Source organism: Sebastes umbrosus, chromosome 2 (genome assembly GCF_015220745.1).
Source record: "Sebastes umbrosus isolate fSebUmb1 chromosome 2, fSebUmb1.pri, whole genome shotgun sequence".
Taxonomy (NCBI): domain Eukaryota; kingdom Metazoa; phylum Chordata; class Actinopteri; order Perciformes; family Sebastidae; genus Sebastes; species Sebastes umbrosus.
This window is the reverse complement of record NC_051270.1, coordinates 553,954-577,768: the sequence shown is the minus strand read 5'-3', so window position 1 is coordinate 577,768 and position 23,815 is coordinate 553,954. Positions and strand designations below refer to the sequence as shown.

At 42.2% G+C, this 23,815-nt stretch overlaps 1 protein-coding gene and 1 long non-coding RNA gene across 2 annotated transcripts in view; both read right to left on the bottom strand.

The window, feature by feature from the left end:
* Window positions 1–23,815, bottom strand: part of LOC119502680 (serine/threonine-protein kinase BRSK2-like) — a 136,211-nt gene that overhangs the window by 69,779 nt on the left and 42,617 nt on the right.
* Window positions 2,086–23,684, bottom strand: LOC119502764. Its single transcript, XR_005210164.1, has 3 exons — window positions 23,542–23,684; window positions 17,583–17,587; window positions 2,086–2,132 (listed from the first exon to the last, which is right to left on the bottom strand). It is a non-coding gene; the product is annotated as an uncharacterized LOC119502764 (long non-coding RNA).

Sequence of the window (23,815 nt, the reverse complement as noted above, 5' to 3'; positions counted from 1 at the left end):
ATTTGCTTTAGTATAAAGTATATAGTTATTTTTTATAGACATTTTTTAATTTAAAAAAATGTATAAGTATAATTTAAAAAAATATATAGTTTCTTTTTTTTTAAATATAGTTTCTTTTTTTTTTTTAAAAGTCAATTTGAATTTTTTATTATTATCTTTATTTATTTATTTATTCTTACATTTTTTATTTCTTTTTTAATTTTATTTATTAACATATGTAAATAATTGTATTTTTGTAAATACATAGTTTTTATTTAATCTTTTTAAATATTATAGTTTTTTAAGTATATAGTTTAATTTTTTTAAATATATTTTTTTCATTTTTAAAAAAATGTATATAAGTATAATTATTTTGAACAATAGATTTTTTCTTTTTTTTTTAAAAGTCCATTTTCATTTTTATTATTATCTTTATCTATGTTTCCATTTATTTCTTCTTACATTTTTCTTTCTTTTTAATTTTATTTATTAACATATGTATATAGTTTATAGTTTTATTTTTGTAAATATATAGTTTTCATTTCATTTTTTTTAAATAATTATATTTTTACAGTTTAATTTTCTTTATATATATATATATATATATATATATATATATATATATATATATATATATTGGTGTGACCATTATGATTTATAGTAGCACAACATTTAGAGCATTATTTAGCCTCCTTCCCGACGAGCTTCTACGTCATTCGAGCCACTACAACCCAAAAATCACAAGTTGCATTAATGCGTTAAAGAAACTAGTGGCGTTAAAACATATCTGCGTTAACGTGTTATTATTATGACCTCAGTATTTCTAAAATCGTGGCTACGACCCTGCTGGATGTCACTAAACACTGAGAGTCCAGAGACAGAGCAGTTCAATGGTTGAGCCGGACTTTAAAAGAGATTTGTTCTGAATGAAAACGACCAGATCAGGAATCAACTCCTGAATGTGACTGTAGAGAAGAACAACGATACCGTAGACTCAGCAAACAAAGACAACAGTAATGTATAAGAGATATTAAATTACATTCATGTCTCCGCTCGCTGCAGCGGTGAGGAAGAGGAGGTCCGTTACAGCTACGGGCCCACTGAGGGCCATAAACATGACTCATTCATGCTCCAGTAATCTTCTGTGTAGCTTTGCTGTTCCTCACAACGACTCCTCCGACACCTGAACGTGACGGCTTCTGTCTAAATGTTTCTGATTCCATCATATCGGACACTTTTCATTGTGCTTTCTCAGTTATTACGATCATTATTTAGCTCAGAAACTAGACCCTCGAGTAATAATCTCTGACACGTTCACATCCACAACCGGCCTCGTTGTTTCTCTCATTACGACATAACTCAGTGACGAAGAGCTCGTCATGGAAGCTTTTATACTTTGGCTGTTTGAAACCGTTTCTCCGTGTCCATCCCGGTCTGTTCCTGGTTAACAAAGAACAATAAAATATAGATATTAAAAAGAAGGAGATCCTGGATATTCACGGTGCAGCCTGCATGTGTCTTTATAACATTAATAATGTTTTCATAAAACTGATGCATTAGTTTCAAGCTAGTTTATTAATTTCAGGTAAAGATAATTAGTAAATCAGTTCTATTGTTGTGACAAAAAGCTTTTTTTCTTTCAAGTTCTCACTCAGTGTTTTGCGTATTAATAAATGCGTATTAATACATAATGATGTAAATGTTGAACGGATGTTTATCTATTTTTTGCAGTTGCTGGATCTATTTTAAATATTGATGTACTTAATGTATTGTGTTGCGAGTTGAGTTTCCTTTGAAAGAACAATAAAGTAAAATGAAATTAAGTAGAGTCTTTTTACATTTACAGGTATGGATGGTATCATAGGATGCTTGCTGGTTGTCGCGGTAACGCAACATCCTTTTACGCAGCAGCAGTCAGAAGCAGATGGTGGAAAGAGTTCATAACTGCAGAGCTGCAACTAGAGTTGTTCCGATACCAGTTATCGGAAATACGTCCTATGTATCGTAAATTTGAAATTGACGTTTTAATGACAGAATCAATATATTTGCTTCATCTGAGTCTATGTGGAGGTAGAAGGAAGTTACCGCTTTTATTGTGGTAGTCTGAGTAACGTGACGTCATATCCGTTCCGTATCCGTCAACCAAAACAAAGCTCAGAGAGTCTAAAACGTTGAAGGGTCGTCGTGGATACGACCTGCACCCTCCCGTGTTAAATCCAGCGTGGTAAACACTACACATCCAGTAAAGGATGGAAACACTTTGGGTTTCACACATTGACAGGAAAAGCAGAGATGCAGCAGCCAGATGTGATCGGCTGTCAAAGATTTATGATTTCCATAAAGAACGGAGGTAAACTTTCCTCGACTGACGGGCTTGTTGGGTCCTCACAGACTGGCTCCCTCAGCTCCGCAGGAAGTAACTTCCAGCGTCTGTTGAACGTTTTGTTCACTTCATGAACACATTTAGAGCCGCTGGAGGAGGACGTTGCTGCTCCGGCAGGAGTAGAAACTGAAGACAGCTGCTACTTTACTTTAAGCATGACGTGATGTGACGCTGTGACGCTGTGACACGGGTACTGAGGGGAACAGCAGGGCTCAAGTTTCCAGGAAACTCCCTGAAAAAGGCAGAAACTTTTGCTGCTGTGATGTGACAAGAGTCTGGAGACGGAGGGTAAATGTGTCAGACATCCTGGCAGCTCTGGATGGATGTTAGTGTTTGGAGGTGTTTCCTCCCGGTGGAGGAGAGCTGGTCGCCTCCGCGCTGTGTCTGAACGCAGGAAACGCCACCGTCACAATACGACTTAAAGATAATACTGAACAGTCCCTGCAGAGCTACGTACCAGCCCGTTGGCATGTTAAGGCGTAGGAATGCCACGATAATGCGCAAGGCGTTTAGCGTGCAATAAGTACGCCTTTCTTGATTTCAGCGTGTCATTTCTACGTCATGTGTTCCACTCAAGGTAGCTCACCAGTTCACCTATCTTGGCTCCACACTCTCCTCAGACCGCTCCCTTGACACTGAAATAAACAGTCGCATCAACAAAGCCTCATCAGCCTTTGGGCGACTCCGTTGAAGGTCAAAGATCAGTACCAAGGTTGCTGTTTACAGAGCGGTATGTGCCTCCGCTCTGCTCTACGGGGCAGAAACATGGATACATACAGACGGCGTATCACAAGCTCGGAGGCCTTCCACATTCCATGCCTCCAAAAACTCCTCGGCCTCTCTTGGGAAGATTGGATGCCTTACCCAGAGATCCTTTCCGTGACCAACTGCATCTGCATGGAAGCATCAGTGGCTAAAACACATCTCCGTTGGATAAGACATACTATCCGCCTGCCTCGCCAAGCTTTCTACGGGCAACTCAGCGATGCAAAACGGGCTGCTGGCAGACAAAAGGACTAAACTAAAGACCTCCTCAAGCGCTGCAACATAAACCTCACCCATCTGGAACATCTGGCACTCGATAGGTCAGCCCGGCAGGTCACCTGTGCCAGAGCGGCCGAACAAATACATCACATCACCCAACAGAGGAGGACCGGAAGGCGTGCCCAACGACACCAGCGTGCAGCCGGCATTACCCCAACATCTGGGCGCATCGGCCTCCACAGCCACATGAAGCGGCTCATCCATCATCCATCATCCATAAATAAATAAATAAATACATAAATAAATACATTTAAAAATAAATGTAAAATAAATAAAAAATAAATGCAAAACTAAATTAATAAAAGATAAATGTAAAAATAAATAAATAAACAACAAATAAATACAAGAATAAATAAATAAACTTAAAGATAAATAGGGCAGCACGGTGATGCAGTGAGATGTGGATGAATATTGTGTTTTTCTTACAGTATATTTGGTGTCTTTTAAGAGCGTGCAGGTTGGACACAATACTGAGCAGTGATCTTCTAAAACAAGACATCAAACTAAAGAAAATAAAGGCTCTAAAGCCCCAATAGAACTCAGTAGAGTAAACCTCCTGTAGTCTAGTGAGTAGAGTCAGATCACCATCAGCTCCGGAGGCAGCAACATGCCGGCTGATGTCCTCTTTTCTTTGAGGGTTCAGTGTTTTGGCACAGTGAGATCGTTTTAATCACGCGATGCTCGAGGCTCCTGGACCTGCAGGCCACATCTACCCACAACCACACACCCCCCCACACCGGGGTGAAATCCACCCAGTAAACCACCCAGTAAACTAGCCAGTAGAGCCAGGAGTCAAGAGGAGGCCTCGGCACCACTCCAGGCAGAGACGTGTGACAGCAGCGAGCCGTCGGAGGGCATCCCTCCTCTCTAGGAGAACTGAAACACAGCTGATGATAAACATGAGGCAGCTGGCTCAGTGTGAACGACTGGAGGGTGAAATAAAGACAAGAGGCAGAGCGGTAAACTTAGAGCTATAAATAGAACCAGAGTTTTAGGTTCGCTCGTCTTCACACCAGAGAGGACTGAATGGAGTCTGAACAGGCGACTGTAACCAGCAGCAGCAGCTCAGGAATCCTCTAAAACAAGCTGATCCTACATGTTGAGGAGATCTGAACCACCAGATGTTCATACAGATGAGGGCGAAGGGAATGATGGAGAGAAGGAAACTTCAACAAGGCGGCAACACAAACAAGCGTCATATTTTGAACCAAAGAAAGTCGGCGTCGTGTTCAGCCTGAGAACATTTGCCCCGAATCTGAACCCGATGCAAGCGTCTTCCTACATGAAGAAAGAAGTCTTATTCTCTCATAGACAATATTAGCTGAAAAATAAATAAATAAATGACTCAATAAATAAATAAATGTCATTAAATACATTTATTAAATTTAAATGTATGTATTTATCTTTGTATTATTTCCCTTATTTATTTACTCTTCTGTTTAATTTTCCTCTTTATTTACCCCATGATGACACACGTTGAGTGACAGAAATGCATCAAGAAATGTTAAAAGAAAATCATGCAGAAATAAATAAATAAATGCATAAATACATAAATAAATCATACATTTAAAAAATAAATATAAAATTAATAAACATAAATGCAAAAATAAATAAATAAAAAATTAAGGCAAAAATAGATAAATAGATAAATGAAACAAAATAAAAAATAAAAGTGAATTCATAAATAAATAAAAGAGACAATTAAACAGAAGAGTAAATAAGGGAATTAATACAATAAATAAATAGATAAAGAAGCAAATTAAAGCAGAAATATAAATTTATTTCACACCTTATTCATTTTTATATTATTTTTCCTTAAAAGACTTTCTTTTTTATGACTTATTTATTTTGTATTACTCAACTTACTTACTCCACATTCTATTTATTATATTTTGTATACACTGCACTTCTGGTTAGATGCATTTCTCAGCACCTGTAACCTGCACTAATGACAATAAAGTTGAATCTAATCTATCTAATCTACTCTAATCCCAGACCCATACGGTGAGCCACCATGTAAGGAATGGGCCTAAACATCTGGAGACATGTAGACGAAGAAGAAGAGGAGCCGGAGAACGAACCACCGACCCTGTGAGAAGTTTACAACCGACAGACGGCGGGAGGTTTGAACGGTTGTCTGAGTAGATTCACTTCATCAAACACACCAGAGGAAAACTAAAAGACTCGAGAGCTGCTGGAGAAAAATCATCTTTTCTTGTCCATAACATCTGTAAATGATCCAGGAGATGTTGAGAAGCAGTGAAGTGGGAGCTTACGGTGGTGGTGGCAGATACTCCTCTGAACTCTCCTGAACAGAGAGCGATGGAGCGAACACAGCGACTCGTCACCTGAGTGGAGCTCAGCGGGGCTCTGATGGAGTTTCCTGCGTTCTTCCATCTGCAGCTGTCCGACTAGATTGATGAGCCGCCGCCGCCGCCGCCTCTCACATCTGAATCAGAAACCTGAGCTCTGATCTATTTACATCCTGTTACAGAGACGAGCAGCATCCTCTCACACCCAAACAGAGACAAAGCTGCTGCTCTCACCCTCACAGTCAATACTGGATTCATTTTCCTGACCTCACATTAAACACAGAGATATCGACTGATCCTCCTGGAACTGCACACCTCGCTGTCAGGCGGCTGATGCCATCCTCCTTTTGTTCCAGACAATCATGTGAGCGGCGAGCACCCTGCTATCTGCCCACCGACGCTAAATGACATCACGTAGACAGAAATGGGGCCGAACATTGATTTCATCGTTCAGCCGTCCCACTACTGGTTCCAGATCAGTGAAGACATATTGATCACGGTCTGGTCGGACAGCTGAGGTGCTTTATTAATCAACACTTTGTATTTGCAGCGGGGAGAGTTTAATAGAACAACCATGTGATAAAGTTGCTTATTGAATAAAACACACAGATGATATGACATGTTCTTACCTGTTTTTAAATCAGCATGTTGAGAGCAGGAAGCAGCCGTCCAATCAGCAGAGAGCATGAGGAGAGAGCAGAGAAGAAAAGACCGATGGTTAGCTCTTCATCACATGATGGAGACACATCATCACCTCTCACTGTCTCTGGGTTTAACTACAGTAAAGGTTCATTCTGCTCCACATCAACACACTCTGGACACATCCAGAGGAAACATCCAGAGGAAACAGAGGATGTGTGTCAAGGTTAGCCTCCCCTCCTCCTCCTCCTCTTCCTCCTCCTTCATCATCATTTCACCCCCTTCTGCTCCCCTGACGACGTGAATCCCTCTGAATATACTGAATATGATTTCCTCTCCCTCCTCCTTAACAAAACCAGCTCCTCTCTCTCTCTCTCTCTCCGTTAATGAGGTAATCAGTGCCTCCTTTTCTTTCCCTCTTTTCCCTCCGTCAGCGTGGAGCGAGGAGGAGGAGGAGGACGAGGAGGAGAGGAAGACGAGGGAGGTCAAGGAAGCAGGTCAGGCCTCCAGAGGGAGAGGAAGAGGTCGTATCAGAGGAGGCAGTAACGCTGGCAGCCGTCATTAATAATCACAGAAAAAACACTTATGGTGAAAATATTAGTTTCATTTTCTTCCGTCTTTGATTTGTAACAAGAAACAAGAGTCGACAGAAACACCCAACGTGTCCTTCTTACTGTAAAACAACCAATAACCAGTCCTGCAAGAACTCATATTCATGAAAAAATACTCCAATAAAAGTCCCACTCTCATAAATACTGATCAGTTTATAAGATAAGATAAGATCAGATAAGATGGACCTTTATTAATCCCCGGAGGGAAATTCAGGTGTCAAAGCAGCAACATCAGCAAACAGAGTGAATCACAGGAGAGGTAAAGGTATACAAAAATTCTAAAGACAATAATAGAGATATAAAAGATAGGCCTGCTTAAGGCTACTCAGTCCATGTATTATATGCATATATATTTATTTATATTATTATATATTTCCCCGCTTTACCTTGCTGTCAGACGGCCCTTTACCTATGTTCTCTTCAAAGCCACCAGACTCCATTCACAAAAACAGTATATTTACCTCACATACCTTTATTTATTTACTATTCTGTTTAATTTTCTTTTTAATTATTATTATTTTTTTTTATTTGATGACACACATTGAGTGACAGACCCCTCATTTGCATAATGAGGTAGAAATGCGTAAAATAAACAAGGGGTGATTGGCAATTAATTAAATAAATACATTTAAAAATAAATATAAAATAAATATAAATTAATAATATAAAATAAATAAATAGAAATATATAGAAATAGAATAAGAAAAAAATTAAATATATAAAAAATAAATGCATGAATAAATAAATACATTTAAAAAATAATGTAATTAATATATAAATAAATAAAAGGGAAAATTAAACAAATAAATAAAGGAATTAATACAAAGATAAATAAAGAAACAAATTAAATTGGACGCCGGAGACGTGGAGCTCTGTAAAGTCTTCTGGACAGCTCTCAGGTCAGTTTAATGACCACGAGTCGGCCTCGCCGCCGTCAGGACGAGAGAGAGGCGGGAAAACTTCCCTTTAATGAGTTCAGTTTTATGTAACTAACAGGACTGAAGGGGGGGGGGCAGTAATTAACCCACTGGAGAGAGACAAAGAGAGAGAAAGAGAGTGAGAGAGAGAGAGAGAGAGAGAGAGAGAGAGAGAGAGAGAGAGAGAGAGAGAGAGAGAGAGAGAGAGAGAGAGAAAGACAGAAATATGTCATTGCCATAGAAGGAGAGGTCAGTGATGTCACAGCCTGAGAGATAACCACAACAACCACAACAACACATAATAGATGTAACTCACACTCTGCCTTTTATTTACTCCTCTACTTCATGTTTTTTTGGGGTTTTTTTACATTTATCCTTTGATATTGCAATATATGGTTATTAATTGTTTTTTATTTGTTTGTTTGTTTTATTGACACAACAAACATTAATTACTTCTTTATTGTTTTCTTACATTTACATGCATGTTCTTTTTAAATATCTATATATTGTAATTTGCTTAATGAATTGTATATATGTGTATACTGTATATATATATATGTTTTATAAAATACTTTTTGTTGCATTTTGAAACAAACAGAAACCAACTGCTGCCTGAGAGGATTTAAAGAATGTAAAACACTGAAAATAGATGTAAAATGTTCAGTAATGTAACTGTAAATGAGCTAAAGCATGCATTAACCCCGGTGTGTGTTCTTAAAGGAAGAAGATGTTAATGTTTGTTTATGGCTGCGCTGGGAAAAGAACCCAATCTAAAGACTTGAGATTGGTTCAGGCTGCTGTTATTCCATATATTTAACAGTATTTAACAGACGTCTCTCAGTAGTTTCTGACCTCCCGACACCGTCTGCAGCTGAAGAACAAACTTTTAAAAAAGAAAGAGTGAAACCTAAAAGTAGTCTTCAACAAACAGGACTCAGTAGTAGTTCGATAGAGTAGATTCACTGCTGGTTTGGGTCTTAATGGAATGTGTTGACTGTAGAAAAACACAGAATATCAGGTTCATCCTTCTCCAACAGTCCTGTTCTACTGTAACTCTGAATTCTTTGTTCCTGGTGGATACTAACGCTGTCTGAGGCCCGTTCACAATATTAGTTTTGTTAGTTGTGTTTTTTTAGCACAAAGTCACAGATTGGTTCCTAAACTGAAGAGCAACCCCACAGATTCTGGACATTTCTAACATATTAATAGTTGAATTAATCACTTAGTTTTCTGCTCTCACCTCTCCTCACCTCACCTCTCCTCTCCTCACCTCTCCTCTCCTCACCTCTCCTCTCCTCACCTCTCCTCTAGTCTAGTCTCCTCTAGAACCAGGAACTGCCAAACCAGGACCGGCCCATGTGGACTCCTGCTACAGGGGTTTACCAGGTGGAATGTACCAAGTGTGGGAGAGGTGGAGGGGGGGGTTCAGGTGTTTTGAGAAACTTAAACTCTTTTTAACACATTTAAAGACATTTGTTGACTGTTACCAGATGAGTTTGTGATTTCTTTCTACTGTTTTTTCATTTATTTCAGTCTAAACTGATCTGATCTGATCTGATCTGATCTCTTATCAACATGGGAGAGGACAAATATGCTGCTTTATACAAATATATGTATATATTTATTATTGTAAATCTGAATTTTATAAAAAAAATTATAAAAAATTGTAAAATTTTATAGGTAAATCAACACAAATCAATGACAGATATTGATCCAGAAACCCTCACAGGTACTGCATTCAGCATAAAACAATATGCTCCAATCATAACATGGCAAACTGCAGCCCAACAGGCAACAACAGCTGTCAGTGTGTCAGTGTGCTGACTTGACTATGACTTGCCCCAAACTGCATGTGATTATCATAAAGTGGGCATGTCTGTAAAGGGGAGACTCGTGGGTACCCATAGAACCCATTTACATTCACTGATCTGGAGGTCAGAGGTCAAGGGACCCCTTTGAAAATGGCCATGACAGTTTTTCCTCTCCAAAATTTAGTGTAAGTTTGGAGCGTTATTTAACCTCCTTCAGGACCAGCTAGTATTTTTCAGGCTTTTTCTAACATTTTTCTGGCTTTTCTTCGGACAGTTTTCTGACCTTTTTTTTTTTTAACCTTTTTTCAGATTTTTTTTCGAACATTTTTTCTGACTTTAAAAAAAAAAAAAAAAATTCTGACATTTTAAATTAAATATTGACTTTTTATTGGACATTTTTCAGACTTTTTTTGGGACAAAAGCCCTCACACATTCACACATCTGGAGGTCAGAGGTCAAGGGACCTCTTTGAAGATGGACATGAGATTCATCAGATTCACCAAAGCTAGCTGTGTGTTTCATCTGGAGCTCCGTGAGGCTCTGAGCAGCTTCTGAGGCCCTCAGAGGCTCTGAGCAGCCTCTGAGGGCCTCAGTCGGTGTGGTGGGTTATTAATGAGAAAGAAGAAGTCACACAGAGGAGAGAAACTGTTATGGCTGCCTGTTTGAATCCTTCCTTCCACAGTCAGGTAGACACGTTTCACTCTTCTGCTCAGCGTGACGCCTCTCTGAATCCAACAAACACTAATGACTCGCTGATTTTCAATTTAAATGTGTCGTCCCTCCCTCTGCGGCGCCGTTCATCAGCTGACTGGTTTCCATACATTTGAACTCTCGTTTTCCATCTTTTGAATAATTCTCCGTCCAGTTGAGGCCGTGCTGGTAATTATTATTTCCATCACGGCCTCGTCCAACTCCATCACACTGACAGACAATTACATTTCAATTATCCTCCACACCGACTCTGTTCTACACAACACCAACAATGAAACTCATTGTTTCTGTCCCGATGCTTTCGCTCCGCTGATCGACCACCAGCCTCAGACGAGTACATGTAAAGACTGAAGAACGGCGAGGGAGGACTGTTTAAAAATATGAATGTAAATACATAAGAAATTCTATCTATCTCTATCCAGACACATCGTTTCACAAAGCCAAGAAGAGAGACGCATCTTGCACATATTGTGCTGTTGGGTACGTCTCCATGACATCATGGCATCTTCTTCTGTCCAACCTCCCTCTCATCTACACCTCCAGGTAACTGTTACTACACTGATACAGGAGAGGAATCATTTCCCCCTGTCTCAGGAAATTCACCTTAAATATGAAATTATCTCTAAAGCCCCACTAAACTTAGACAAGCACAAAAAAGGGTCATCAGCTGCAGCTTCTGCAGATATCCTTCAGAATCAGCAAAAACCTAAAACTATGTCGAGGTGTTTCTTTGTCTCTGTCGGCTGTAGAGGGTAAATCATGGGAACGTGCTGAAATACAAATTTGAGTCTCCTAAAGCTGTGTGTGTTATCTGTAAGAGTGAAGTTTGAGTGGTGAAATCGTTGTTTGCAGCAGAGCACTTTCTGTAGAGACAACATGCGTCCTTCTCTGCATCTTGCACAGCATCAACCACAAAAATGTATCCAGTTTTTGTCTTGTCTTTTAAAAAGCTTATCATCATTAAAGGGACTGTTTGTAACTTTTTAAGCGTATAAATGTACCGGGTCGGGACACGTGCGCTCGCATATGCGCGTTCGCGTGTGGCCGCTGCCTCTCCTCCGCTGCCTGCTCGCCTTCACTCAGACAGCGCGCGCGTTCTCGCTCAGCTCGCTCCACCTCTAGACGTGAACGCGCGCTCACTCCACACTGCAGAAGAGTTAGTTTAGCTCTGAGAATATCTAGTGAATGTTCAGTGGACGTTTGTGCAGAAATAACTGCTGCAGCTCCTCCAGACCAACAGAGGTTTCCCGTGTCTTGTGAAGTGACGGGGCTCTGCAGAGAGAAACGTTACCGTCTCGTTACCGACCGGGTGCCGGTGTCTCCTCTGCTCTCTCCGGCTGCAGGCGGAGAGAGCAGAGGAGACACGCTGGAGAGCCCCGCTGCCTCAGCCTGCACTGAGACAGGAAAAGCCAACACTAGGACCAGATCTAAATCATGTTCATGGAGAGACCTTCGTCTGGTCAGCTGACATATAGAGTGATATTGTTGTTTTATCTCACTCTTTTGAGCGATGCTCGTTCATGTCTATTTAGAGCGAGCAAGCGCGAGCCCGACGCCAACTTTCGTTGATTTCACAGCCACAGGTGTCGCTGTTAAGAAGCATTTCTGAAAGTTACAAATAGTCCCTTTAAGTGATCTCTCTTCCCTCAGATTGACAGACTGCCTGAAAACCATCTGCTGAAGTTCTCCTAACAGCATAGACCACCTCTGGAGCTCTCCTAGCTGTCTCTCCCAGGTTAAAGGCCGTTACACAGCGAGGCGTGACCAATAAACAACAGGAAAATGTGAATTACTCGCCTGTGAATATCATATGTGTAGGGCTTTTATTGTGACACATAAGAACAGAAGGAGTGGATCTGGTCTACGCTGTCTTTGTCAAGTTTGGAAGGAGTAACAAAGTTTGCCGTCCTGGTTCAGACTACGGAGCCTCCGTGTTGATGATTCATAAATATAGATGCAGCTCGATCCGTTCAGCACAACGTGGTGGTTGATGCCTTTATTCACGGTGCAAAAGCTCAGAGAAATCAACCTCCTTCCAAAAACAAATATGCTGCTTTTTCGCCGCGTTCTGTGTGAAAGTACTCATGACAAAAAACTAACTCTTCGAAAAAACAAAATAATAATAAATTGCGAATTAATTGCAAAAAAAAAAAAAGCCATAAGAGAGGTGATAAAAGGACTAAAAGTACCTTTTACTTAGCGCTTATTTCCTGGTCTGAATAACGGTCGAGACAATTCATTCCAAGATATTTTGGGATAAAAAAATGAAGTAAGTATTAAACAGAAAATGCCTACAGAGCCATCATCCATAACATAATTAAAATAATAAATCATCACGTGACGGACATAGAGGTTGTAGTACCGCCGTTTGACCACTACGAAAATCAGCATCAACTACCGGCGCTCTTCCTTGGGGGGTTGGGTTCACTGAGGAGTTGGTGAGATAATCCACAGACCGACAGACAGACAGACAGACAGACAGACAGACAGACAGAGGTGAGACTCTGAACCAGGAAGTCATTTGAACTTATTAAACATGAATCTATAAACTCAGCTGACATGTGAACCCAGTTCTTGGTGAAATATTCAGCCGGCAGCAGCTCAGAGCTTCATAATTAGTCTGTGACGGCTTTGTCACTTCCTCCAGAGAGACCTGATCGCTGGCTCTCCTCTCTCTCTCTCTCTCTCTATCACACCCATAACTCAACACTTCCTGTGCTAATTAATTTCCAACATGACGGCGACCTGACTCGACTCGCCTGTCAGACCGCGGTCGTTAACGAGCCCCGATGTCTTTCTAACAAAAGCACAGCAATTACTAATAAAGCTACGACACACGAGCAACCTCCGCCTCCCCGAACAGCACACGCACGCACACATAGGTGATGACGCTGCTGAACGCCACCGCCACCACTCTGGAGGCTCCGCTCACGTTAATGGGAGCGCTGCTGCTTCAGGCCTCGCTGGAGGCCTCTGGAGAGACTTCCTGCATCTCATCAGACGCTCCGCCCGCGTACAACATATAAAAACACAGGAAACAACCTCCATCATCACTTTCATCGCTGCCTAGAAATGAAATAATATTACAAGACCCTCGGTATGTAGCATAAAGAGACTCTACGTTAGCTGTTCTTCCATCCAGAAGAAAATGATGGGTTTGGAGTTTGCATGAGTTTGGAGCGTTATTTAACCTCCTTCATGACAAGCTAGTCTGACATGGTTGGTACCGATGGATTCATCAGGTTTTATAGTTTCATATGATATCAGTATCTTCACTGTAGCTTTAAAACTGAGCGCGCTACAACATCAAAATCGCAAATTGCGTTAATGCGTTAAAGTAATTTAAAGCTATAGAGTGAATGAAGAGAGGGAGCGGCGTTAGTGAGAACAAAGCAGTGAATCAGAGAAATAAAACGTTATTGTTGAAGCCCAGAAACATCCTGAACGCAGCAAAATAAGAAGAACATAGAAAATCCAGGCAATAGAGAAACCGCCACAGCAACGGTCTGTTATACGTAGCAACGGTCTGTTATACGTAGCAACGGTCTGTTATACATAGCAACGGTCTGTTATACGTAGCAACAGTCTGTTATACGTAGCAACGGTCTGTTATACGTAGCAACAGTCTGTTATACGTAGCAACGGTCTGTTATACGTAGCAACAGTCTGTTATAAATAGCAACGGTCTGTTATACGTAGCAACGGTCTGTTATACGTAGCAACAGTCTGTTATACGTAGCAACGGTCTGTTATACGTAGCAACAGTCTGTTATAAATAGCAACATTCTGTTATACATAGCAACGGTCTGTTATAAATAGCAACGGTCTGTTATACGTAGCAACGGTCTGTTATACGTAGCAACGGTCTGTTATAGGTAGCAACGGTCTGTTATACGTAGCAACGGTCTGTTATACATAGCAACGGTCTGTTATAAATAGCAACGGTCTGTTATACATAGCAACGGTCTGTGTAATAAATACACATTATGCACACTGAAACCGTCTAATGCCTTCTTTGGGTGTTTTTTTCTGATGGGTGTTTCTCTGACGGATTTCTTAATTTATTTTAAGTGGAACTAAACCTGATACTTCAATCCTGACACTAACTCCACACTATACATTTGGCCAGTTATACATTAAAAACGATATCAATAACTCCACAAAGTAGCAACCATCTCCTCTCTGTATGAACCATACAGTACTACACCTCCCAGTTCCCTCCCAGTCTGAGGACGTGTTTCACTCACTGAGCAGTTCTGTGTCAGTCGTCTCCACAAGCAGCTTTGTGGCTCAGTTAGCTGACTTGGCATCCTGCTGTTGTGACCCAAATACAAACCTACTGCCAGCCGCCGCGCTCTGATTGGCTGCCAGACGACACGAGAGGGAATAGAAGGAGGAGGAGGAGGAGGAGGAGGAGGAGGAAGAGGAGGATGGAGGAAGAGGAGGATGGAGGGATTTCCATCTTAAAGAACTTGTGTTAATAAATCTGAACCTGTCTGCTGAATAACTTCAACGTTACACATCTGAGAGAAGACGCCTACATGTGTGTTTGTTTATTTATAGATCTGTAAAATGCTCCACTGTAACGTCACATGTTTACTACCCATAATCCTTCAGTCCAGAGAGCTTCCTGTTCTGTTGCAGACGTGGAGCGGCAGACAGAGATTTCCCAGTCGGCATCACGACTTCTTTTGAATTCTGCCGGACTGCGTTAACAAAATATCTTTAAAATGAGAAGAACCAGAAGTATCGGCTCCGAGCAGGCCGCCTCAAGCTACGTCTGACAATCTGAGAGGATTTTGCAAAAAAGCATTGAAATTGGTAGTAAAATATGACGGGAAAGGACAGCGAGAATTTAGTTTTTTTTGCGATGGTTTCACCGAGGATAACCGAAGAAACAAAATAAATCTTTCCACTAAAACATGACAGTTATTCTGGCAGGTAAACGTCACTCTTTCTAGTGATGAGTTATATTTATACGTCTCTCTTTCATGCATCAATATTTAAGTGAGAATCACACAGAAAAAAAACAGATATTAAGCGTGATGTAAAGGGGAGACTCGTGGGTACCCAAAGAACCCATTCACGTTCACATATCTGGAGGTCAGAGGTCAAGGGACCACTTTGAAAATGGACATGACAGTTTTTCCTCTCCAACATGTAGCGTAACTTTGGAGCGTTATTTAACCTCCTTCATGACAAGCTAGTAGGACATAGTCAGTACCGATGGATTCAATAGGTTTTCTAGTTTCATATGATACCAGTATCTTCACTCTAGCTCTAAAACTGAGCCGCTACGACCTAAATATCACAAGTTGTGTTAAAGAAATTAGTGGCTTTAAAACCAATTTGCGTTTCCAATGTGTTATTACCGCGTTAACTTTGACAGCTCTAGAAACTAGAAAACCTAATCTTGTTATCTTGTCGGGAAAAACGCTAAATAACGCTCCAAAGTTACGTTAAATTTTGGTGAGGAAAAACTGTCATGGCCATTTTCAAAGGGGTCCCTTGACCTCTGACCTCCAGATGTGTGAATGTAAACAGTATCAGATTAGATTAGATCAAACAGATGTTGACAAACTGCATCACTTACAGTTAATAAAGGTCTGACACTCAGCTTATCACCAGTGTGGTGATAACATCGTATCGTGGGGCCTCTGGTGATTCCCTCCCCTACTAACAAGTGTTTCTATCATTTTGTCCACGTCATGTATACCGGCGAGGGACTGTCTGACGTTTAGCTGGTTGTCTCTACAGGAGGACTGTCAGCACCTCAGAGGCTGATGAGTGTGTGTTGTCACTCTGCAGCTCCCCGAGGCCAAGGAGCCCTGCTCAGTCCAACAGCTGCTCAGAGGCCAGTGTGTGTGTGTGTGTGTGTGTGTGTGTGTGTGTGTGTGTGAGTATCACTGCAGCCAACATGGTGTCAGTGACAGTGAGCTGACTATCAACACCACCAACACTCCCTCTGTTAAACACACACAGCTGAAACACAGACATCCAGCCACACTCAATCAATAAAGCATGTACACGTACACACACACACACACACACACACACACGCACGCACACACACACACACACACCAGAGCCAGGATCAGTAACGGAGCTCTCAGAGACTCAGAGAGGATCAGTCCTGCTGAGGGAGACGGAGCATCTACTGGTAGAACATTCAGACTATAACTGACCCAGAGTCAGCTTCCTTCCTCATTCTTAAATCCAACTTAGTTCTGGCTTCAGGACCCGTCGTTGTTCCGTATACAGCCTGGTAAGAGCGTCACTAGGGATGCTAATCTTAACCGATAACCGACCCCCGTTAACCGATTATTAACCGTTAACCGACAAGATTAGTGTCTCGCATGCAGCGGTGCACCAGCTCCAGTGTATGAGGACAACAGACAACTGAGTCTCCAGTTCAGCGTCCGGGAGCGTTAACTTAGCAGCTACAATGCTGCGTTCACTGTCTCCAGTTCACTGTCCGGGGGCGTTAACTATTTAACGTCCTTCCTGAACAGCTAGTCTGACATGGTTGGTACAAACCTTTCATATGATACCAGTATCTTCACTCTAGCTTTAAAACTGAGCCGCTACAGCCTCTGAAAGACAGCCAAGTCGGTCGGGATCGCAGGTCTTAAGGGGTTAATGACCGCCGGGCTCCACGATGCAAACATTTCACTCCATACTGTATTTGACTCCATCTGTTAATGAGAATCAGAGTGAGAATGTGAAACACTCTGTTGTGACACCTGGATCTGTTAAACCTCAGCAGCACCAACATGTCATCTCTCCTCTCTGATCTCATCTTCAGCTAACGTAGTTTAAATAATGAGAAGAAGATCCCGTCTCTCTGTTTACTACCTCGCAGCCGCTCTACCACTCAACCCGCCTTCTTGTGCATTAAGAAAATCAAAAAGCAGCATTCACACGCACATCCAGCTGTATGTAAATCTACACAATGAGCCGAGCTCTCCCCATTCAGCCCACTTCCTGTCTGTCTCTGCCGGAGGCTGCGGAGGTGATTCCTCCGCCACGTCTTCAGAGACACTCTCACTATTTATAGATTTATAGCTCCCTGCTTCATTCACACTCGCCCTTCTGTTGACGGACTCTTTTATACACATCCTCTCCATCATCACACTCTCCCTCCACCTCTTTTCTTTTCTTTCCTCTGGTGAGACAAGAGCTGCATATTCCCCCTTTTCCTCTCTCTCCTTCACAGCCTCCGTGATTCCTCTCATCGCCTGCCGAACAACACCGACACATTCTGTGCAAATTCATCAAAGTCGACAAGAACGACTCACCAAGTAGGAACATTTAGAACGGATAACAAATGTGGGATTCATTTGCGATTGTCAGCCAGAGTTCTAATGCATGATTTTAGCCCTCTCTTCACATCAGAGGTCAGAGGTCAGAGGTCACAGAGAGATTTCATATCATGCCCGAGGAACCCCTCACTGACAGGAGGATCTTAGTGATCGTCATGATGGAGGATCCTCTCTGTTGTCTCCGTGGTTTCTGTCTGTCTGGTTTCTGTCTGGTGTTGTTGTTGAGAGGAATGTGCAGTTTGAGTCGGTGTGTAGGCGTCACCACCACTGCCACCAGCGACCCCCCCGACACGCTGCAGCTCACAATGATACCACTGTCAGCAGCACATAAACAAGCCAGCTCAGCAGGAACTCCATCATCATCTCTCTCTATGACACTGAGCCGTTAACGGTGGTGAACGTTCTCAGACAGAGCAGAGCGCTGCACACGACGAGGGGAGGAACTAAACACGCCTGAAATGACTTCTGTTTGTTCCTGTAGCGACGACTATCTATTAAAACGCTGCTCAGAGGCCGATAAGGCTCTTTACTGGGTGACTTGTTCCAAAAAGTCCAAAAGTCCAGATGCATGAAAGGAATTCCAAACAATAACCGGCTAACTGGAACAACTAAAGACTGTAACGTGAAGTGAACAGAAAATGTCCAAACCTATCTCACCTGATTCTGAGTCCAGACAATTCAATAAATACTGCAATTCAATATTATAGTATTTTTTGTTGTTTGTGGAAAAAGATGAATCATCCACTTCTAGGGACTTTTACTTTGTTAAATCTCTAAATGAATCCAGTAAAAATGTTTGATTTTCAGCATGTATGTAGTCAGAGACGTCCTGAAGTCAAATATATCAGGATCATTGATTATCCAGCAACCCAGAAATCAAAGAATAAAGACATTTCCCTCACAGATTAGTGGTGTTTTCTTTTTAATTTATAAGGGACATGTAATGTTTTATACTTCTGCTCTCTAGCTCTCCCGTCAGCTCCGTTCTCTTTATCCATCCATGGTCAGCTCCATTGGGGCCGTTTCAATGCAGAGAACACAAATGTCAGTATCTGGGTGCTCTACAGTCGTAGCGTCGGCCCATTTGACCACGGAGACGAGAGCGACGGCCGGCTTCACCGCCACGTTACCGCCATACGATGACTTTCCTGCTAACTTTTTCTGACTTTTTTTCGCCTTTTTTCAGCCTTTTTTTCGGAGATATTTCAGACATTTATCAGACATTTTTCAGACTTTTATTCAGACATATATTGGCCTTTTTCTGACACATTTCTGACTTTTGTTTGAACATATTTCGGCCTTTTTTGGACATTTTTTGGGCCATATTTCGGACATAATTTGGCATTTTTTCCGGCTTTTTTTCGGACATATTTCAGCCTTTAAAAAAAAATTCAGACATATTTCAGATTTTTTTCTGACTTATTTTTGGACATATTTTGGCCTTTTTTAGACGTTAGCATGCAGCTTTAGCTCTGCTCTGTCTAGCTCTGCTTTTCCTGTCAATGTGTGAAACCCAAAGTGTTTCCATCCTTTACTGGATGTGTAGTGTTTACCACGCTGGATTTAACATGGGAGGGTGCAGGTCGTATCCACGACAACCCTCCAACGATTTATACTTTCTGAGGTTTGTTTTGGTTGACGGATACGGAACAGATATGACGTCACGTTACTCAGACTACCACAATAAAAGCTGATACTTCCTTCTACCTCCACATAGACTCAGATGAAGCAGATATATCGATTCAGGTATTAAAACATCGAAATTGAGTCCCGATACATACTGTAGGTGAACTGACCTTTTCTCCCACCCCTATTAATTGAGGTTATTTCATGCTTCCAGAATCAAGCGACAGCCTGATTTTCTCTTGTTTTAACGTGACTAATTATCAAGCTGTGTCTCTAATTTTCTGTCACTAACAAGGTGTAACTGCTGCAGACAGTAAAATCTAGCAGCCGGACCAGAATGTGATCATTTGTTCCTCTTCAAAGCGGTGAGCCTCCTGTCAGCCTGAATGTCCTGAGTACCGTTAACGGGCATATTTACCGGGAGGAGGAGGAGGAGGAGGAGGAGGAGGAGGAGGAGGAGGAGAGGAGGAAGAGGAGAGGGGGATGATCTCATAGCTGGATTCTTTGTTTCTGCTGGTGGTAGAAGTGTCACTTTAAAGAGAAATAGTGATGTCATTCAGAGCTGCAGGATATTTTGTCTGTTTCTACAGTTCTGTCACATTTCTCTGTTTATTATTATATTTAATCTGAACTTTAAGATATCAAACCTTTAGGTGGAAATAATCTTCTGTTGTTTGAGACATTTTTGGAAAATAATTGTCCGCTGTAGAGCTGCATGATTATTTATCATGTTTATTAATTGATTTTAGCAACAACCTATTTTTATTGCATATACACTCACCGGCCACTTTATTAGGTACACCTTGCTAGTACCGGGTGGTCTTCATCTGCTTCAAGGTTGGACGTGTTGTGCGTTCAGAGATGGTATTCTGCATACCTTGGTTATAACGAGTGGTTATTTGAGTTACTGTTGCCTTTCTATCATCTCCAACCACTCTGCCCATTCTCCTCTGACCTCTGACATCAACAAGGCATTTCCGTCCACACAACCCCCGCTCACTGGATATGTTCTCTTGTTGGGACCATTCTCTGTAAACCCTAGAGATGGTTGTGGTGAAAATCCCAGTAGATCAGCAGTTTAATACTCAGACCAGCCCGTCTGGCACCAACAACCATGCCACGTTCAAAGACACTTAAATCCCCTTTCTTCCCCATTCTGATGCTCGGTTTGAACTTCAGCAAGTCGTCTTCACCACGTCTAGATGACGTAATGCATTGAGCTGCTGCCATGTGATTGGCTGAGTAGCTATTTGTGTTAACAAGCAATTGAACAGGTGTGCCTAATAAAGTGACCGGTGAGTGTATATATTTATGTTGTGCTACATTCCTGCTAATGTATAAATCAGGGCTGCACAATGTTGGAAAAAAATGACATTGCATTATTATTATTTTTCTGCGATATATATATATTGCGATATGAAAAAATACGAGAATATTCACCCTTAATTTTCTAAACATTTTAAAGTTTTTGTAAATATTTTAAATGCATAAATATGGTGCACTTTATCAAAAAATCAAACATTCAGGAGAGTTTCTGTCAGGCTGCCGCTGTGTGCATGATGTCACCAGAACCGAGACTTCGGTACCAAGTCGATGCCAAAATTCTAAAAAGGTGACGGTACTCTTTTTTCTACAGTACCGAAGGTCCCGTACGATGCCTGTAATCAGGGTCCCAGATTAACACACGCCAAGCGCCAAATGTGGGTCGATTTTTACCGTTTGGCGAGCAACTCTCTGAAGGCTTCTGTCCTCTGCTCTCCGTGAGTCGGGGTTTGACGTGATGGCGATTAATATCGGATGAATTGTGCAGCTCTATCTGCTGGTGATCTGGTATTTCTTTACAACTTCAGAGGAGACGAACATAGATTCAGAGAAACGAGCTTCCTCTTCATCATCCAGCTCTTCCTCCTCTCTGGATTTACCTTCTCTGCACCAAGTCATGGTGTCAGAAGAGGAGAGGAGAGGAATCCCTCTTCTTCTTATTATTGTGTGTCAGTATGAGCTCAGTTCAGACAGGATGATCCCTGTTACTCATCAGACTTCCATTATTAGTAATATTATCAACACTTGTATGGGATTAAATAAAGAAGAAGACTCTCCTCCTCCTCCTCCTCCTGTCTTACCCTCCTCTCTACTCTTCATCCTTTTCTTTCTATCACTCTCATCTCTTGGTATTCTCCTCCTCTGGGAGGAAATGAGGGGGGTAGTGAGAGTTTATCTGTCGGAGGAGGAGAGAAGCTCCTTTTCTTTCATATTCTGTCGCTCCATGTTTTCATGTTGAGAGGAGAAACATGGTGGACTCAGAGAAACGCCGTCTCCTCTCACTTCCTGTCACATCACAGATCTGCTCACATTCTGCTGCTGAACCAGGAAACTAAACGACCGCTGTTTCCTTCAGCAGCAACAAACTATCCGCTCTGTAATGATGCACCGACACATGAACACACTCCACTCCTCTCCTCTCCTCTCCTCCTCTTTTCTTTCTGTTCCTCTCCTATCTCCTCTCCTCTCCTTTCCTTTCCTTTCCTCTCTCCTCTCCTCTCCTTTCCCGTTCTCTCCTCTCCTCTCCTTTCCTTTCCTTTCCTCTCTCCTCTCCTCTTCTTTCCTCTCATCCTATCTCCTCTCCTCCCTTTTCCTTTCCTCTCCTCTCTTCCTATCGCCTCTCCTCTCCTTTCCCTTCCTCTCCTCTCCTCCTATCTCCTAACTCCTCTCCTCTCCTCCTAACTCCTTTCTTCTCCTAACTCTTCTCCTCTCCTAACTCCTTTCCTTTCCTCTCCTCTTAACTCATCTCCTTTCCTCCTGACTCCTCTCCTATCCTCTCCTCTCCTCTCCTCTCCTCTCCTTTCCCGTCCTCTCCTCTCCTTTCCTCTCTCCTCTCCTCTTCTTTCCTCTCATCCTATCTCCTCTCCTCCTTTTTCCTTTCCTCTCCTCTCCTCCTATCTCCTCTCCTTTCCTTTCCTCTCCTCTCCTCCTATCTCCTCTCCTCTCCCTTCCTCTCCTCCTATCTCCTCTCCTCTCCTCTCCTCCTAACTACTTTCTTCTCCTAACTCTTCTCCTCTCCTAACTCCTTTCCTCTCCTCTCCTCTCCTCCTAACGCCTCTCCTCTCCTCTCCTCTCCTCCTAACTCCTCTCCTCTCTCTCTCTCTCTCTCTCAGAGATAAACACATTTTAAAACCGATCTCTGTCTCCTGAGTCTCTAACGAACCCTCATAGCGTCCTAGTCTTTATTCGTCCTCTGTGTGTCTATCTGTCTCCGTTATGTCGGCTGATTCAGTTAAAGTGACGGTGCTTCTCTCCTCTCCTCATCCTCAGCTCCACCAATCAGATCACCATCGATCGGACATCCTCCGAGATGAGCGGGTGAAGAGAGCTCCTCATTTCCACTCCGTCCTCTTCCTCCGTCCCACACATTTCTTCTTCTTCCTCTCCTCCCAAACCTTCTGAAGTGGAAGTTATATCACACCAGCAGTTTCCCGGTTTCTCATTGGTCCGCCGGGTCGTTCTCAGCTCGCCTGCTGTGTTACGTAAAAGCCGACCAATTAAGAACACGGCTTCCTGGCCTCCGGTCACGGAGCTGCCGAGACCGCAGAGTCGTAATTAGCAGATCAGACATCCCTTCCACTCAGCGTTACAGTGTGTGTGTGTGTGTGTGTGTGTGTGCACGCTATGGCCGCCCTGGTCCTCAGACGGGGTCACATGGTGCAGGCGTAGATCTGCTGCTGCTTTCATCGACCCTCAGAGACGGTGAGGTGGATTTGTACAAGTTTTTCTGAACCACGATGGAGCGAGAGGGTTGAGGGAGTTCCTCCCTGGATTCCTCTCTTCTCACATTTCAGTATATACAGATAGATTGACTCCATTTGAGTCGATGTGGAGGAAGTTAGGGGAAGTTAACGCTTTTATTGTGGTAGTCTGAGTAACGTGGCGTCATATCCTTTCCGTATCCGTCAACCAAAACAAACCTCAAACCTCAAATTCTTTCGGATGTATGTCCGCCTTTTTTCTGACATTTTCCTGCCTTTTTGTGTTTTGTTTTTTTACATTTTTCTGACTTTTTTTTAAACTTACCTTTGGATTTTTTTGGACGTATGTCGGACTTTTTTTCTGCCTTTCTTCGGCCTACTTTCGTGCATTTTTTGGGACATTTTTCAACCTTTTTTGTGGGCTTTACTTCTGCCAAAAGAACAAAGTATAAAACGTTGTAGGGTCAGCGTGGATACGACCTGCACCCTCCCATGTTAAATCCAGCGTGGTAAACACTACACATCCAGTAAAGGATGGAAACACTTTGGGTTTCACACATTGACAGGAAAAGCAGAGCTAGACAGAGCAGAGATAAAGCTGCATGCTAACTCCGTCACGGAAAGGAAACGTTATGGTATGGCGGTAACGTGGCGGTGGAGCCGGCCGTCGCTCTCGTCTCCGTGGTCAAATGGGACGATGCTACGACTGTAGAGCAC